The sequence below is a fragment of the Ursus americanus genome, chromosome X, assembly GCF_024610735.1.
Source record: "Ursus americanus isolate L20-20 chromosome X, mUrsAme1.1.p, whole genome shotgun sequence".
Classification (NCBI taxonomy): domain Eukaryota; kingdom Metazoa; phylum Chordata; class Mammalia; order Carnivora; family Ursidae; genus Ursus; species Ursus americanus.
This window is the reverse complement of record NC_142164.1, coordinates 98,234,989-98,254,798: the sequence shown is the minus strand read 5'-3', so window position 1 is coordinate 98,254,798 and position 19,810 is coordinate 98,234,989. Positions and strand designations below refer to the sequence as shown.

Below are 19,810 nucleotides of genomic sequence, written 5' to 3'. Positions count from 1 at the left end.
ACCAGAAAACTGCACACATCACTTCTTCCCACATCTCATTAGCCCAATCTCAATCATATGGCCATATCTACCTGCAAGGCAAGAGTGGAAATGTCACGTATACTGGGTAGCCATGGGGGTTATATTACTAAAAGGAAGAGGGATAACAGACACTGGGAGGCACTTAGTGATCTCTACCTTAATAGGTATCAGCCAGGGTTTTGAGAAAACAGATTAAGCACATAAAGAAAATGAAGGCAGTGTCAGGACATGGTCTGTTCGGGAGGACGACAGCAACCTATATGTAGCAGTCACATTTGAATAAGCTGTTGGGGACATTTCAATACCCTTCACCACCACCACTAATACCCCTTTCTTTCCTCCTCCTCTCATTTTTCTTTCCCTCTCAGTACTGCTTTTCATATTCCTAATCTACACCACCCCCCATTTCTTTTTTCTTACGTCAACTGTTTGTGATACTGAGGTCTAAAGAATTTGCTGATCACTGACCACAGATAAATACTTTCTCTATGTTTGTTAATGGCTGAAAGAAGTTCGTGTGGAGGCTGAAAATGGAATAATTTGCTTTAAAATTGTGAGACTCCAGAAGGATGGGAAAGCACCACAAGAGTTAAAAGAAGCATTGAAGGATTTAGAATAGTGACTTTGTAGTTACTGCAGCAAAATAAAAGAGTTGTCTAATCATGATGCAATCCCAAACATTTGAGATTGATAAAGGGCTCTGCAATGAAAACCTAAAAATGTCTACATTATGAAAAAAAGAAAGTCTACGTAGTGAATGACTCAAAACAATTTTAGAAATGCACAAAATTATAAGCAGTTCTGATGTCTTTGTCAGAAAGCAAACCACAAGTCACTTCTCCTATCCACTCTTCCACTGATGGGCAAAAATGGCCCTACTTCCTTGTATACTTAAAATTGGCTAAGATGGTAAATTTTACATTATGTATAATTTAACTCAATTTTTGAAATATCCAAAAAATGGCCCTACTTCCTCCCCTTTATCATCACCAGAAGTTTCTGAATAATCTTTTTGAGCACATCCATTTCCTGGCAGTTGAACATTTTCCACTGAGCGCTCATCAGCGTCCTCCTTTTATCTAATACTTATCTTCTCAACACTCAGTTGCAACATAACACTTTCCCAGGGGTGAGTTCATCAGAGGGCACCAGATGTTAATTGATGCTTAATGAATTCCTTTCTTCAGCCTGGTGTCCACTGATTGTTCTAGATGCCATAAACATTTGTATTATGCAGATAGAAGGCAGCCATCAGGAGCTACAGTTTGAATCCTTACAAGCATCCTTGAACTATCAAAGCACAATGCAGTAATAATATTCCCATTTGTACACCCTTTCCTTTCAAATACATGAGATTTTTCTCTCCATTCTGGAGGGGTTTTGCCACTGTCTCTGTTCATCTTATTAGTTTAGGAAATATCCTCATCTATTTATCTGAATCCCTGTATGTAGCCCTCAGGTTCCTGAAAGTCATCATTTGATCTAACTGGATGCAAGAACTGCAAGTCATCACTTATAGAAAAGTTTAAGTCCCATAATAATATTTATACTAGTAATAATAATAATTGGTAACATTTTGTGAGCACTCACTCACATGTGCACTATGGATGTATATTAATTAATTTCAAGCTGTTTGTGGTTACTTAGATCGTCTTGCAATCTATTGCCAGCCAAATAAGTTGCTTTGTTCTTAAAAGCTACGGAAATATATTGTAAGATAGTATAAATTAAATGTTCATGAAGAAACCTAACACTGCAGATGAAATATAGTTAGCAAATTTAAAAGTGAGTGACTTATTTTTCTGTGATTTTTTCTCTTGAAATTTGAGCATTGTTACATCTTGCAAGAATAACATTCTCAACTACGAGCTTGTTATAATCTATCCCTTGCATTTCTTTCCTTTCTTTTGCAATCCTTAGAGAAATCTCTTATTTCTCTGTGGGTAGATACTGGGAACTATTATGTACCAGAGGTCCTGATACTTACTTGGGTAAAATGTCTTGAGTTGTTTCCAAAGGAACTTTCTTTATTTGTGTGTGTGTGTGTGTGTGTGTGTGTACGCACACACGTGCGTGCGTATGTGGCAGTAGCAGTCAGGGGAAGAATCTTCATTTCTAAATACATCTTCCTGGAAGAGGAGCCATTCAGTGTAACCAATGACAAAAGATAAATATGATCTGTAAACTGCTTTGCTGTTTGTCTTAAATGGAGAATCTGGCAAAACATTTATCTTTACCATGACCATGTAATAATTTTAATATGTGTGATTACTGGTGCAAATGAACTTAAAATTCCCCTACCATTCAACATCTTATTTAAGAACAAAATGCTCATGAGAGGAGGGTTCAAGATGGTGATATAGGAAGATGGTGATATAGGAAAATGCTGAACTCACCTTCTCCCATAGGTACAACAAATTTACAGCTACATATGAAATAATTTCCTCTGAAAAAGACTGGAAAATATATAAACAGAGCTTCCACAACAAAGGATGAAGGGCAACATCAAAACAGAAAAGAAGAGCAAAGACTGGGTTTCACAAAAACAAACAAACAAAACACTAGGCACAGCAATCTACAATCAGGAGAGATCTCCAAAATATGGAACTTTTTCCCTGAGAAGCAAGGGGTCTGTGCTCTATATCGGCACCCGAACTTCTAGATCCCGCACAAGAGAGATGAGCCCCCAAGACACCTGCCTTTGAAAACCAATAGGGATTACATTCAGGAAAATCATAGAACATTAGGGAGTGGGAAATCTGCTCTTAAAGGGCTCACACACAGACGCACCTGCCATGGGACCTGGGCAAAAACACCAGCTTGAAAAGCACCTAGACCATATGTGAAGAAGACTCAATTATTAATCTTAAAATATCTACCAGAAAGAAAGAAACTTGATGGCATTCTCTCAAGTGACAGAGACACTGGCAAGTGTCATTTTGGATCCCTGGGCATCATTTTTTGATCTCATTCTAGCTTGTTAATGCTGGTGCTAGCAGGTGTCACTTTGGAACTCTCCCCACTGACTTGTTAGCACCAAAGGGCATGCCCCACTGAGGGCCCATTCCATCCATGAATCACAGTCATGTGTCACAGCTGGGCTGGGCAGGAGTCCCTTTCACCCCTGTGCCACAGCCACGGCTTCACCTCTGCAGGTGGGCATATGCAGCTCACACAGAGGACACGCCTTGAGCACCTGGCTATGGTGGCCGGGGAAGATAGCACTTCTGAGCCATGGGAGATCTCCTACATAAGACCACTCCTTCAAGACTGGCAGAGGTAGCTGATTTGCATAATACGTAGAAACAAACATAGACACAGGCAAAATGAGGAGACAGAGGAATATAATCCAAATGAAAGATCAAGAAAAAATTAAAGAAGAAGACCTAAATGAAACAGAGATAAGCAACCTACCTGATAAAGAGTTCAAAGTAATGGTCATAAAAATGCTCACCAAATTCAGGAGACTGGATGAACACAGTCAGAACTTCAACAGAGATAGAAAATGTAATAAAGTACCAAATAGAAGTTACAGAACTGAAGAATGCAAATAACTGAATTGAAAAATACACTAGCAGGGTTCAACGGTAGTCTGGATAAAGCGTAAAAATGGATCATCAAGCTGGAAGACAAAACAATGGAATTCACTCAGGCAGAGCAGGAAAAACAAAAAAGAATTTTAAAAAGTAAAAATGGAGGGGTGCCTGGGTGGCTCAATCGTTGGGCATCTGCCTTCAGCTCAGGTCGTGATCCCAGGGTCCTGAGATCAAGCCCCGCATCGGGCTCCCTGCTCGGCAAGCTTGCTTCTCCCTGTCCCTTTGCCTGCTGCTCCCCCTGCTGTGCTCTCTCTCCCTGTCAAAGAAATAAATAAAATCTTAAAGAATTAAAAAATAAATAATAAAATAAAAGTCACATAAAATATGTATTTAAAAAAGTAAAAATAGCTTAAAGGGACCGTTGGAGCAACATCAAGCAAAATATTATTCACATTTAGCTGTCACTGAAGGAAAAAAGAGAAAGGGCCAGAAAACTTCTTTGAGGAAATAATGGCTGAAGATTTCCCTCATCTGGGGAAAGACAGAGACATCCATGTCCAGGAAGCCCAGAGAGTTCCAAAAAATGTGAACCGAAGAAGCCACACCACGGCACAGTATAATTAAAATGCTGAAGTTAAAGAGAGAATTTTAAAAGCAACAAGAGGACAAATTGTTATGTACAAAGGGAATCCCATAAGGCTATCAGTGGGTTTTTCAGCAGAAACTTTGCAGGCCAGAAAAAAGTGGCATGAAATATTTCAAGTGCTGAAAGAAAACCAAGAAAACCAAACTCTCAACCAAGAATTCTCTACCCAGCAAGGTTATTATTCAGAATTGAAGGGGAGATTAAGAGTTTTCCAGATAGAGGCAACTGGGTGGCCGTTAAGCATTGGTTAACTCTCTGACTCTTCATTTCAGCTCAGGTCATGATCTCAGGGTCAAGTCTGCTTGATATTCTCTCTCTCCTCTGCCTCTGCTCCTCCTCTCACTCGTGTTCTCTCTACAAATTAATTAATTAATTAATTATTTTTTTAAAAAAGAGTTTTCCAGATAAACAAAATCTAAAGGACTTCATCACCAGTAAACTGGCCTTACAAGAAATGTTTAAGGGACTTCTTTAAAAAAGAAATGGCACAAACTAAGAACAAGAAACAATACAAATGTAACACCCTCACTGGAAAAAGTAGATATATAGTAGAGATAGTGGGAGTATGAGGGTTGAAAGACGAAAATAGTAAAAGTAACTGAAACTACAATAATTAGTTCAGGGATTCATAAAATAAAAAATATGCAAGAAGTAGAGAGTTAAAAATGTAAAATTTTGGAATGTATTCAATTTTAAGTTCCTATCAACTTAAAACTGATCATTATATACATAGGACGTTATATGCAAATGTCACAGTAAGCACAAAGCAAAACCTCATAGTAAAAACACAAAAGAAAATGAGAAAGGAATTGAAATGTAACACTAAAGAAAGCTATCACACCACAAGGTGAGAGAGAAGGGGAGAAGAAAGGAATGGAGAGGAACTATAAGAACAACCAGAAAACAATTAACCAACTGGCAATAAGTACATACCTATCAGTAGTGACTTTAAACATAAATGGACTGAATTCTCCAATCAAAAGACATGGAGTGGCTAAATGGATTTAAAAAACAAGACCCATCCCTATGCTGCCAACACGAAACTCACTTCAGAATGACACACATGGACTGAAAGGGAAGGGATGGAAAAATCTATTTCAGATAATTAGAAACAAAAAAAGAAGTGCTATAGATACACTCATATCAGACAAAATAGACTTTAAAACAAAGATCACTAAAATACAAAGAAAGTCATTGCTCATGATAAAGAAGATCAATCTAGCAAGAGAACATCACCTTATAAATATATGTGCACCCAACGTAGGAGCACCAAAATATCTAAAACAAATATTAATGTACCTAATGGCAGATACAGACAGCAATACAATAATAGGAGGGGACTTCAACACCCCACTTGCGGCATATCATTGGGTAGATGATCTAGACAGAAAATCAATGGGGAAACATTGGCTTTAAAGGATGTATTAGATCAGATGGACTTAACAGATGTAACATTCCATCCAAAGACAGCAGAATATGCATTCTCCTCAAGTGCATATGGAACATTCTGCAATGTAGATCACAAAGGTGCACTGTCACCACAAAACAATTCTCAGTAAATTTAAGAAAACTGGGCGTCCATTGATGGATGAACGGATAAAGGGGTTATTATATATAATAAGTATATATACACACACATATATATAATAAAATACTGAACAGCTATAACGATGAATGAAATCTTGCCATTTGCAAGAACATGGATAGACCTTGAGGGTATTATGGTAGGTGAGTTAAGTGAGATGGACAGAGGTAAATATTGTATCATTTCATTCATATGTGAAATCTAAAAAAGCAAAGCAAATGAACAAAGAAAATAGTGCATAAACTTATAGAGACAGAAAACAAATTGGCAGTCATCAGAGGGGAAGAAGGTTGGGGATGGGCTTAATGGATGAAGGGAATTCGTTGCACAGTGGTGGATGGTAACTTGACTTTTGTTGGTGATCACTTTGTAGTGTATACAGATGTCCTATTATAATGTACACCTGAAACATATAATGCTATATACCAGTTTTACCTCGATTTTTTAAAAGAATAGTCTTGTGCCTCCTATTGAAATAGGGAAGGATTCCAATTGGTGGCATTTGGGTCACATACCAACTGCGGTAGCCAACCACTGGCTACACTAATGTTAATCACTGTAACCAAGAGGATAGGTTACTATGATTGCCCGAGGCTTGGGAAAGCAGTTCTCGCAGATGAAGAGGGTGGGATTTTGTTTACCAGAAAAAGGAACATTGGGCTAGCAAAAACAAACAAAAACCCACACAGATCACAAGTTTATGGATATAAAATATAAAAGAATATCTGGTTATGTTCTACGTACCTGCCGGAAAATTTGAGAAATCCATTGGCTGAATCTCTTATTCCTCTCCACAGAATTTTCTGTCAATATGGGAGACTTTAAACAGTTCACTCTCAACTAAGTCAGGACATATTAATTTCCCTGGAATCAAGAGATGTTCATGATTAAATGAGAAAATAAATGGTGTTTGACACATGGCAAAGAAAAAAAAAAGAACAAAATGCTCACCATTTCCTAATTCTGAGTACGACCTCTGGATATTGATGCTTTTTAATTAGAGAAGGAATTTTCTTTTAATTAAAAAGGAGAGTTTTTTATTTTTCAATGTTACAGAGTGTCCTCTAGTGGAGAGAGAGTCTCTGTTCTCGGCAGTATTAGAAATGGCCAAATAATACCTAATTAGAAGGTTGCCCTGAATAACAAGTGTCCCTGTTGCCTATTGAAATCCACTGGTTGAAGGGAAAATGTATTATTTTTCCTCTAAGGCCCCTTCACACTGACCTGCTTGGAAGCCTGCCCTATGACAAGCTTTGTTCTCATTTTAGATAGCAAATGGTTTTTTATGATCAATTTTCGAATGCTTCCTTCTGAACCTGGTAAGATTGAGCTGACAGTGCACCTTTCTACCAAAAAGGCAGCAGAAGCATTTAGTGCATTTTTCTGTAGCTTTTATGGATATCAACTTGAGACAGCAAGAATACCATTATCTTCCGGATTCCAGCCCTGGCTGACTGATATATTTGATGTGTGTGGCTCCCTAGGCCATAGCTTAAATTTTTCTGTTATTATTTGAAGGAAAACAAAGAAGCAAAATTGAGAGGAAAATTAAATTAATGTGTCTCTCTCTTCTCTGTAACTTGGGAAATTCTGCTGATAATTTCCTGTATTTCTGGTTAAGTGTAGTAAATAGTATTAGCGCTATCACTTGGGTATCAGAGATGAGACTGAAGGTGTTTTTTTCAATATCTAAATGGAAGAGGAAAAGGAAGAGCTGTGGCCTTGACTCTCTGAATCATATGCTAGGATTGCGTTATCAGAAATTTCATGTTACAGCAAATTAGAGACCAAAAGACGGAAAAGATGGAATTTCTACTGATAACAAGTTAAATAGTCTGAACTTAAACAGAGTAAAGATAAATTTACATTGCTGATTCTTATATTGGAAAAAAGGGTAAGGAGAATGTTCATAAAATCCTTCAGTATTCAGACAAATGTCAGAGATATATCATGTATATATATCATGTGTCGATTATTTTAATGGCAGTGATAAGCAATATATTGTATTCCTGTTGATAGATAACTTTCAGAAATATATATAATCATGACTTTCATACAAGTTAGAGAAATTTTGTTCATATGATATGAAGAAGCCAGGCAGATGTTACGACCAGTTCAAAGGTAAAGTCAAAACAGCAGATTTATGCAGAATAAAGGAATGTTGAGATGAATTCCAAGTAGAGACAAAATTGATTTTTCCCTGATTTGGGGATGGGAAGGAGCTAGGAGAGCAGAGGGAAAATGAAGTCAATTAAATCACTTCCCGCCATGAGAGAATTTGTGTATCAGGTACCAACAATTTACAGAGTCGGAAAATAGCTCAAAGGCAGTAAAAGGCTGGAATCTGATAACTCAGAAAGGCGCACAGTAGATAAGTGAGTAGTTTTCCACTGAAACACAGATTTTTTCCTACGTTCCTTAGGAAAGAACATGTATTTCTGTACCTTGGATCCAATCATGAGGGACCCAGCTGTACTTCCTGCTTCTTGACTACACCAGCTACCTCTCTACCCACCACTGTCGTTTTGATGAACCCGTCTTTCTTCTTCCCTAGCCTCCCTGTCCTTTCTTCCTGTTTGAAGGCCCTGCCTAAATGTTTTTCAATCTTGTTGCTTTTTTGAGCCCCAATTCCACTTTAAACAAAGTCCAAGGTAAAAAGAAATTGTTCCAGACAGTTAACTGTAACCACTCACAAGGCAATCACCGGGGAGTGTTTGTTAAAAATGAAAATCCCTATAACCCTCCACAGTTGCTGAGTCAAAATCTGGGGGGGGAGTGTAAGATTTTTGGCAATAAGTTTGAAACTCACTGGCTTAACTAAAGTAAGAAAAAAATGTAAGATCTGAAGCCATATTTGTCTAAGCGAAATGATTTTGTAGAAGATCTGGGAGTATAACATAAAACTTGGCATGAAACAGTGGAAATTTACAAAAATTAACAAGGTTAAAGGTAGTATTAGGAGTTGCAATACTAATAACCTTTCCTCTAGTTTCTATCAAAATCTGCTGTAATTATTTTCAAATTGAATATCTGAAATATTAATCTATTAATAACCCTTGTAGGTACTATGTTGAAGGTTCTATATTGCTTTTTGTTTTTAATTGAAAACATACTCAGTCACACATTAGATAACAAACACAGTAAAGAAAAATGTATAATCATTCTCTGTTGTCTTAGTTTGCTTTGTGTTATTTCCTATTCTACTGAAATTTTACTAATTATATATTCAAATAGGTCAGTCTTGAACTTGATTGTAATTTCTAGACTAATTCTAAGAAATTATTTTTCCTCCACAGATTTATAAAATAATAAATTTTCTCCTTTAGATTTGTTTTATAATAATATTTAACTATTTAATAAACCCTGATTGTTGTATCATGAAATTAATTTTTGTTTCCAGATCATAATTCAATTCTGATAATGCTTTGCCCATCGTTAAGTCTGGTACCATTTCTGAGCATTACAGTTCATTCCAAAGAGCTGTCTCTGCCACAGGGACAAAAATCATGTTACTTTTATTGCTGTTTTAAAGTACATTTTGCAATAAATATGGGAGTACAGATATCTCTTCCAGGTAGTGATTTCATTTCCTTTGGGAATATACCCAGAAGAGGATTGCTGGATGATAATTCTGGTTTTTATTTTTTAAGGAGACTCCATACTGTTTTTCCATAATGTCTGTACCAATTTACATTCCCACCAATAGTATAAAAGGGTTCCCTTTTCTCCCCATCCTTGTCAACATTTGTTATCTTTTATATGTGTGTGTATATATATATATATACATATATATATATGTATATATATATATCAACCATCCTAAAAGCTGTGGGGTAATATCTCATTGGGGTTTTATTTGCATTTCTCTGATGATTAGTGATGTTGAGTAACTTTTCATATACCTATTAGCCATTCACAATAGCCAAGATGTGGAAAAAACCTAAGTGCCCACTGATGGATGAATGGATTAAGTAATTGTGAGAGTATATATATATATATATATATATATATATATATATATATATATATATAGTAGAATTCATTCAGCCTTAAAAAAGGAGATCCTGCCATGTGCAACCACATGGATCAGCCTGGAAAACATTACGCTGAGTGAAATAAGCCAGATACGGAAAGAAGAAAACTGCATGATCTCACTTATATGTGGAATCTAAAAAAGCTATGTACATAAAAGGAGAGAGTAGAGCAGTAGTTAGCAGGGGTTGGGAGGTGGTCAAAGAGTACAAAGTTGCTGTTATTTAAAGTCAACAAGTCTAGAGATCTAATGTACAGTATGATCGACTATAGTTAAAAATACTATACTGAATGCTGCACATTTGCTAAGAGAGTAGATTTCAGGTGCTCTCACCACAAAAAATAGAAAAGTAACTGTGAGGAGATTATATGTTAATTAGCCAGACTATGGTATACATTATCATGTGTGTGTACAAAATCATCATGTTGTACACCTTAAATGTACAACTTTTTATTTTTATTTTTAAAAGAATATACAAAAATCAATACATTTGCTCTTTGTTTGGACCATCCACATGCTGTCCCCTGCTATTATCATTATACTTTCTTTTAAGGATAGTTATTGACAATGGCTATCTGCTTACACTTCTAAATGAATATAGAATCATTTTGTTGAATTCTACAACTAATTAGATTTTTATTAGCAGTAACATTAAATCTAAAATGGACTTCAAAAATACTCAGTTTTTCCAACCAAGAATTTGCAAATTTTATGTATATATATATTTCATAAAACTTTAATCTGACTTGATACAGTTTTATGGTTCATTTATTCACAGCCATTTCTCATTTTAATTTGTTTATGCTCATGTAAATCAGATTTTTATTATTTTCTATTTCATTACAATGGAAATTATGTATGATATTGATTTTTAGATATCATACACCATAGCTAACCATAGGGTTTTCTTCTTAAGCCTGACAAAAGCCTGATAAAAATCAGTGACTCCTAGAGAATAAGATAAAAGAAAAAATAATTTAAAATCACATTAACGAGGGGCGCCTGGGTGGCACAGCGGTTAAGTGTCTGCCTTCGGCTCAGGGCGTGATCCCGGTGTTATGGGATCGAGCCCCACATCAGGCTCCTCTGCTGTGAGCCTGCTTCTTCCTCTCCTACTCCCCCTGCTTGTGTTCCCTCTCTCGCTGGCTGTCTCTATCTCTGTCAAATAAATAAATAAAATCTTTAAAAAAAAATAAAATAAAATAAAATCACATTAACGAGCTAAAATAAAAGTACATTAATTTCCTACAAATCATCTACTTAAAAAAGACTCAGATTTGTCAGACTTCCAAATTCACCCCATAATGAAAACTTTTTTTCTCCTGAATTGCTTTCTTCAATTATTTATCGCCAAAGGGTCCCAATATGCTGAGTTAGATCATCCTACAACTTCATATTAGGCAGACTGTGATTCATTTTAAAATTTCATAGGCAAGCTTTTAATGATGTTAGAATTAATGCTCTTTAAACCTGCATTCTCTGTTGTTTTTATTTTGCATATTCTGGCTCTTGAGTTTCTTCTTATGGGTACTTTTTTCTTCTGGATGTGAAATTCTGTCCAAATATATCAAGAGGATAGCTACGCTGCTCACTAAGCATTACCACATGCACTCCATTTGTTCTATAGGGATGATAAGTCATTCTTTTGACATGATATTGACATATTTTTTTCTATGATTCTGTTTAGAATAACTCAAACTGCAACTACAATAACTCAAATTGTACAGATGTTTACATTTTGGGTTTTTTTTAAGATTTTATTCATTTATTCGACAGAGAGAGAGAGATAGCCAGCGAGAGAGGGAACACAAGCAGGGGGAGTGGGAGAGGAAGAAGCAGGCTCCCAGCAGAGGAGCCTGATGTGGGACTCGATCCCAGAACTCCGGGATCACGCCCTGAGCAGAAGGCAGACACTTAACGACTGAGCCACCCAGGTGCCCCAGATGTTTACATTTTGTAATACAAATACAAAAGTCTGTTATATCAAAAGGCCAAATTTTAAAACTTTGCTGGTGAGAGATTATTATATATTTCTTATATTTGGACATTTGAAAGAAAGAACTCTTTCTTCCAAGAAAGTAAAAATATAACTCCTTCAGAATTGGTTAAGTATGCAATTATAATATCTTCAAATAATACTTTTATCATCCTTTTAAAGCATCTTACTGTTATTTCATGTCTTATTGCTTTAGCAAAACTACAAAAAAATTATCATCTAAAAATGATGCTGATGGGTATCCTTTTATTGAATTTAATGGAGATGATCCTGTGGGTCCCATTTACATTAACTTCTTGTTTAAAATTAGTCTACTTTTAACCATTTGGAAATAACTCTTCTTAGTTTTTCTTAAAGACTGTATGGTTTTGGTAATTTATTCTGTTCATATAAATTCTCAACTAAAATTGTAAATCCATCAGAGGATCTACAATACAACGGTGGGGAAATAAGCATTTTCAGTATGATGGCGACAATCACATTCTATGGTCTAATAAAAGCCCTTTTATTCTGATATTGTTTTCATAATTTCGAACAACATTGGTTATTAATAAAATAATGACATGTAATAAAAAATTTTCATTTACTGTGGTTTTGGTTTAATATGAATGGTAAGAACCACAAGACATAATACTGCATACTTGCTAGAAAGGCTATAATCAAAAAGACAGATAACAAGTTTTGGTGAGTATGTGGGAAAATTGAAACCTTCATACATTACTGGTGAGAATGTACAATGGTATAGCCACTTTGGAAATCCAGATTGGCAATTCCTCAAAGATTTAAACATAGAATTATCTTATGACCCAACAATTCCACTTTTAGATATAAACTCTACTTCTAGATTCTATTCAAGAGAAATGAAATCATTTACATCCACACAAAAATTTGTACAGGAGGGGCACCTGGGTGGCTCAGTTGTTAAGCATCTGCCTTCGGCTCAGGGTGTGATCCCGGCGTTCTGGGATCGAGCCCCACATCAGCTCCTCCGCTGGGAGCCTGCTTCTTCCTCTCCCACTCCCCCTGCTTGTGTTCCCTCTCTCGCTGGCTGTCTCTCTCTCTGTCAAATAAATGAATAAAATCTTTTAAAAAATTTGTACAGGAGTGTTCAAAGCATCATTATTCATTACAGCCAGAGAACTCAAATGTCCATCAACTGATGGATGGATAAACAAAATATGGTATATCCATACAATGGAATATTATTTAGCCACAAAGAAGAATGAAGTATTGATATATGCTATAACATGGTCGAACCTTGAAAAGATTAAGCTAAGCAAAAGAAGCCAGACACAAAAGGCTACATACTGTGTGATTCCATTTAGACAAGATGTCCAAAATAGGCAAATCTGTAGAGAAGTAGATTAGTGGTTGTCAAAGGCTGGGGACGATTGGGGTGAAATGACTAGCGACTAATTGATTCAGGATTTCTTTTTGGAGTGATAAAAATGTCCTAGAGTTGACTGTGCTGCTGGTTCTGTGAAAACCATTTACATGGATAAATTGATATGTGAATTATATATCAATATAGCTATTAAGATATACATGCAGTTTCTTTGAGAGAAAAGGGGTTTTTTTATTTTTATTTATTTATTTATTTTATTTACTTAAGAGAGAGAGAGAGAGAACAAGCAGATAGGGAAAGAATCTTAAGCAGACTCTGTACTAGAATGGAGCCCAATGCAGGGCTTGATCTCATGACCCTGAGATCATGACCTGAGCTGAAACCAAGAGTCAGATGCTTAACCAATGAGCCACCAAGACACTCTGAGAGAACAGTTTTTAAGAGAGTGGTGTGCTGGTAAATGTTTAACAATTGGTTTTCCAAGTGTAATTCTGACATCTAAGTGGTTTTGATACTTTAATTTACATTGGCAAATAAGAGTGAGACATTGGAGATATATGTCAGAACTTTATTTGTTCATCAATGATGTAAGCAACTTTTTTTGCTGAATCAGATTATAGTTTTGGATATTAGAGGAATTTTTGTGTTTGTGCTTTTACCAGTCTAACAGCTGTAGACACAACACTTTGAAGTTTAATCTACATTATTAACATTTTCTCCATGTTGTCTCAAGTATAGACAGACAACAAAACAATAAATCATAGGTTGATTTGTAGCATTTGGCAATTATGGGGTAAATACTCCCACCATGGCTGATAGCAAGCTACCAACATAATCTCACAAAATGTGCAGTTGGGAAAAGATGTGCAGTGGCAAACTATTGTATAGTATTTCTGCCATACGGATACTTTAGATAAATAATGTAACAAAATAATTAGGAATTTTAGAGTTTTGAATGTCTAATACCTTTGTTTTTAATGCGGTGTAATTAAAGGGCACCTGGGTGGCACAGTCAGTTAAGCATCTGCCTTCACCTCTGGTCATGATCTCAGTGTCCTGGGATTGAGCCAAGTCAGGTCCCTGCTCTGCAGGGAGTCTGCTTCTCCCTCTGCTCCTCCCCCTACTCATGCGCTCTCTCTCTCTCTCTTTCTCTCAAATAAATAAATAAAATCTTTAAAAAAATAATACAGTATAGTTCATTGTAAGTTTCTATAATTTGATTTTTAATAATGACTGTGTTTAACAACCTGCTTACAGAATTTCTGAAAACTATGGTAACTGACTCCTACAAGCTGGTATGAACCGGCTCCAGCCCACAAGTGAAGTAACATCTGAATGAGGAGGCTCTGCATTTGCAATGTTGAAGGCTAGTTTACAAGACAGACTTGGCCTGTTGAGATAGGCTGTAGACATGTAACCTTCAATTAGTGAAGCTTTGAAAATAAAAGGAACCAAGGGAAAATGCAAGTACAAGAGATATTAAGCAGGTTATTAATTTGAAAGTATTTATTGAGTTCCTAACACATTCAAGACACTGTAATGGGTCCTAGTAATATACAAAGGTAAATACACATATAATTTTTGCCTCTGGGGAATAAATACTCTAGTTGCTGGGTTAGGCATGCAAACAAACCAGATATTGTAAGGAATATATTATGATAAAATACAGATATGTCCCAAGGGCTATGGGAGGAGAAAAGATAGAATGACTATTTCTAGAAAAGCTAAGTCATTCTTTTGGAAGAAATGGAAATGAGGAAAATTTAAACCAAAGAATATAACATTAAAAAGCATGAGAATGTGAAATGAATCGTGGATGGACTGCTCCTAGAATTCAGATGCTAAAAGCCTATTATATAACTGACATGTCCTGCTTCAGCAGCCCAAGGTATAAACAGAGTCATATCATTTTGAATTTCTTAATTCCTGTTTCCTAACTGCCTGATTCCCTAAATAAAATCTCCCCATTCTGTTTTCCTATTTTTCCTATCTGCCCTTATTAATTTCCATCTGCCCTTATTGCTTGAGTGCGTCCTCTCTCCCCAGGTCTCACCCTGCCCCAGGAATTTCCATCACCTCTCAGTTCTTATTTGAACTGATGGGAAGGGATGATAGTCCTTTATTCCTGCTTTTAAACACAGGTAATACACACTTGGGGTCCAAAGTCACAGTTCCCTGACACTCATATGATTAGCCATCATTTCTCAAAAGAAAAGTACTTACTGGGTGGACACAGCTTTTCTCCCCAACACTTAGGCACTTGGGTAGTCTCAGGTGTGAGCCAGATTTTACCTGGCACTTCTCTCAGGACTGACTCCACTGGGCTTCTGCTGTCCTTTCCTGCTAGCATAGCTGTGCTTAAGAAGGGGCCTGGTCTCCTTTTGTGCAACCACAGAAGTAGGTATAATTGAGAGAAACCACTCAAAATCTCTTCACAGAACAGAGCTTTGCTCAAGTTGACTTTCTATCCTGATTGCATCGAGAAGCAGCTGGCAACTCCCCAATCTACCTCTCTCTCTCTCTCTCTCTCTCTTTTCCTCTCTCTCCATCTTTCTCTCTTTCTCTTCCCCCCTACACACATTCTGATGCATGTAAATCATAAAAATAAAAAATATGTTTTCTACCTTATCAGGCTTTCTATTTAATCTCCACTGTGAAAGGTTTCCTATCATATTGATAAAGAGCGTAGTGATCTCTAGTCACTGATATGACCTTTTAAGAAATTATGTGGAAATAATCCAAGCTTTGCAGTGACTATTTCTTATGTGATCCCAAAGTATTGTAACGTTCTAAATCCTTCTTTCTTCTCTCTGATCCAATCCCAGTTTTGCAAGAGTGATTTCCTTAGAATTCAGATGTGATTATGTCAGTCTCCTACTTGAAACATTTGCCCAGCTTAGCCCTGCCTTTAAGTGGAAGGCCCAACTCTTCAACATGCCCTACATGGAAGGGTAGGGCTGCCACTGCTCTGGTCTGGTCAGTGCTCTATTCTCTCCCTCATTCTCTCCCCACCGCCATCCCCACATACACTTGAGCTTCAGCCACTCTGAAGTTATTTATTTCCTCCAAAGTTCCTTTGGCATTCTTTCATTCATCCTCTCAGCCTGGAGTGCTTTCCTGTTTTTCCTTCCACCATTTTTTATTCCTTCCATGAATTCCACTGTTTGACCCACAGCAAGCCCAGTCCAGGTCTGGATAGTGTTCCCCTAGGTGTCCCTATAACACTATGGATACCTCCAGTCCTGGAGCTCAAGGCAAGGTAGATAGTCAAAGATCAGGCGAGCAAAGATGATTGAGAAAGCAAATCATTTCTTACATGGGCACAGGAGCCATTTCCTAGGTGTGACAGCACAAAGCTTGCAAATGAGAGACATGAAGAATTAGGTAACGGAAAAATCACTTGATCTGGGAAGGTGGGATTGTGACAAGAGAGACAAATTCAGGTCCCAATGAGAGAGATTCAATTTACTTCTCTGCTAACTAATATCAAGCTGAGTTGCTAATGGCGTGATCATTATTTATAAACCCCCATATTTAGTAAAACTTCAATGGGAAATTAGACAATTTCTGGAGGTTTCTATTTATGAGTTCCAGTCACTAACTCCCACCTAAAAACTAAAACTTGATCTCTTAAAAGACAGATTATGTAAATTATTGATATATAAAAATTTAAAACTCTGTAATATGTGTTGATTCAGTTGGTACGTATGTTAATCGTCACACCAGGTAGTATTTTGAGATTTATCATTGAATATATGACTACCTTGACAATGTAACAGGTAGTTCAGTTGCATAAAAGCTGGCCCTCTTATAAAAAAGTAAAAGCAAAGAATACTAGATTTAAAATTGTTTTGTAACATTGGATTGACACTCCCCATAGAAATCCACAGTTAGGGGCGTCTGGGTGGCACAGCGGTTGGGCGTCTGCCTTTGGCTCAGGGCGTGATCCCGGCGTTATGGGATCGAGCCCCACATCAGGCTCCTCCGCTGGGAGCCTGCTTCTTCCTCTCCCACTCCCCCTGCTTGTGTTCCCTCTCTCACTGGCTGTCTCTATCTCTATCAAATAAATAAATAAAATAAAATAAAATAAAATAAAATAAAATAAAATAAAATAAAATAAAATAAAAAAGAAATCCACAGTTAATTTCCAGTCAATAGATTGACGTTCAATTATCCATTTTGTAATGCAAATATTCTCCAAGAAGCAGGAGATTGCATATTAAAATATTTAGAAAATATTTATATACAAAAATTAATAATAAAGGAACCTACTTGGAGCTCCATTTTGCCTCTTAAGGGCTTGTGGACATTTTCTGGATTTTCCTTATCTCATCACTAATGATGACTATTGTATACAGGATCAAAATCCATGAGGGATCACTTACTTGGAGAACGTGCAGACATAAACAGAGATAAAAAGAGAAAGCTGTATCATGCCATCTTAGAAATATTAGATGAGCAAGAATTTATTTATGAATTGTTTTTACACAATGGATGTAGTTAAGATAATGATATTAATTTTATCCAATAAAAATGTTCTTATTGTAGAACTTGGAGAATAGAATTCATTTTTTAAAGTTTTTATTTGAATTCCAGTTAGTTAACATACAGTGTTATATTAGTTTCACGTGTACAATATAGTGATTCAGCACCTCCATTCATCACCCAGTGCTCATCACAGGTGCACTCCTTGATCCCTATCACCTGTTTCTCCCATCCCCCCACTCCCTTCCCTCTGATAACCATCAGTTTGTTCTCTAGAGTTCTCTAGAGTTAAAAGTCTATTTCTTGGTTTACCTCTCTCTTTTTTCCCCCATGATTGCTTGTTTCCTTTCTTAAATTCCACATATGAGTGAAATCATATGGTATTTGTGTTTGACTGACTTACTTTGCTTAGCATAATACTCTCTAACTCCATTCATATGATTGCAAATGGCAAAATGTCATTCTTTTGTAGCTGAGTAATATTGTTATATATATATATATATATATATATATATATATATATATATATATATATATATGACATGTTCTTTATCCATTCATCAGTCAATGGAAACATTGGGGTGCATGTATCCCTTCGAATTAGTCTTTTGTATTCTTTCGGTAAATACCTAGTGGTGCAATTGCTGCTATTTCTATTTTTAACTTTCTGAGCAACCTCCATACTGTTTTCCAAAGTGGCTGCATCAGTTTGCATTTCCACCAGCAGGAGAGAAGGTTCCCCTTTCTCCACATCCACGCCAATACCTCTTGTTTCTTGTGTTGTTAATTTTAGCCATTCTGACAGGTGTGAGGTGATATCCCAATGTGGTTGTGATTGGCATTTCCTTGATGATGAGTGATGTCGAGCATCTTTTCATGTGTCTGTTGGCCATTTGTATGTCTTCTTTGTAAAAATGTCTATTCATGTCTTCTGCCCATTTTTAAATTGGAATATTTGTTTTGGGGGTTTTATAAGTTCTTTATATATTTTGGGTTAACCCTTTATCAAATATGTCATTCGCAAGTAGGTATACTCATGCAGTCGGTCATAAGCACAATTTCAGGAGATGTTCACTATTAACTCATAGCTTTCCAGTCTTTAGGTTTCCAGTCTTTAGGACTCTCCTTCTTTGCACTTTAAGGTCATTTAGTTGTCAGGGTCCTTTAGAATCTTCTCAAGAATTTATGAAATTGAGAAAATCTGCTTGCTTTGGATGCCAACAAAGGTGTCACTGGGGCTGTTTTCAGCCCCTCTTATAGTACCTGAGGGGAAGGAAAAATACTTCCTCTACCACTCAAAGTCTTCCTGCTGGACTAGGAATTGGTATGAGGCAGATTTACAGGAGAAAAAACCTTAAGTTTTATTATGTGCTCACGGAGGCCAAGTAATGAAATTGATTCCTAAAGAAATGACCGAGGCAGGCAGTTTTTTATACTTTTTAGACAAAGAAGCAATAAATCTATGAGAAATTGACAGGACAAGGAAAACTTAACTCTGAGAGCTTCAGTTAGTAAGGAATTCTAAACAGATTTGGGCTGCAGTCCAACACTGGTAAAAAGTATCAAGTGTTTTTATAGCCTTCTCAGCTCTAAATTCCCTGTCTCTGGTGATAACGGTGTCTTCTTTAGTTTCTGGTACAGGGAGGGTACCTTTCACATGGGAGATTCATTTCGTGCTTTCATGGAGACAGAGGAGGGTCTGAATGTCCTTCTCGTATGGGCTGTCTCTTAAGTAAGTTTTATTTAAAATAATCAGTATGCTGAAGTGGCCCATTTTGGGGCAGCTCGCCCTTGGCACTCTACATACCCTAAGAGTTTCCTTGCCCCAATCCAAACTGGAATAGGCCCTTATGGCTCTCCATCTCATCGCCCATTTTCTGACTCCACTTGGAGGTACCAGGATCTTAAAACTAGTATGTACTGGAATATTTCAGTTCTCTAATGCCAGCTAAAGCTTGGGGAAACTAGGCGTTTGCAAAATGGCCTAACCTGTCCAGAAATAAACCTTACTTTCGCAGGCATTAAATTCACTTCGGCCTTTTAGTCAGGGACCTCCACTCACCTTATTAAGCAATAAACCAATCTGTCTTCATCATTACGGTGGTCTCTCCTGAGTAGCATGTTGCAAGAAACTAATCTCCACAGTAGCATCATTGATTTTAC

At 36.7% G+C, this 19,810-nt stretch overlaps 1 protein-coding gene across 1 annotated transcript in view; it reads left to right on the top strand.

The window, feature by feature from the left end:
• IL1RAPL1 (interleukin 1 receptor accessory protein like 1) overlaps window positions 1-19,810 on the top strand; it is a 1,307,342-nt gene that overhangs the window by 1,228,234 nt on the left and 59,298 nt on the right. The window lies entirely within an intron of this gene.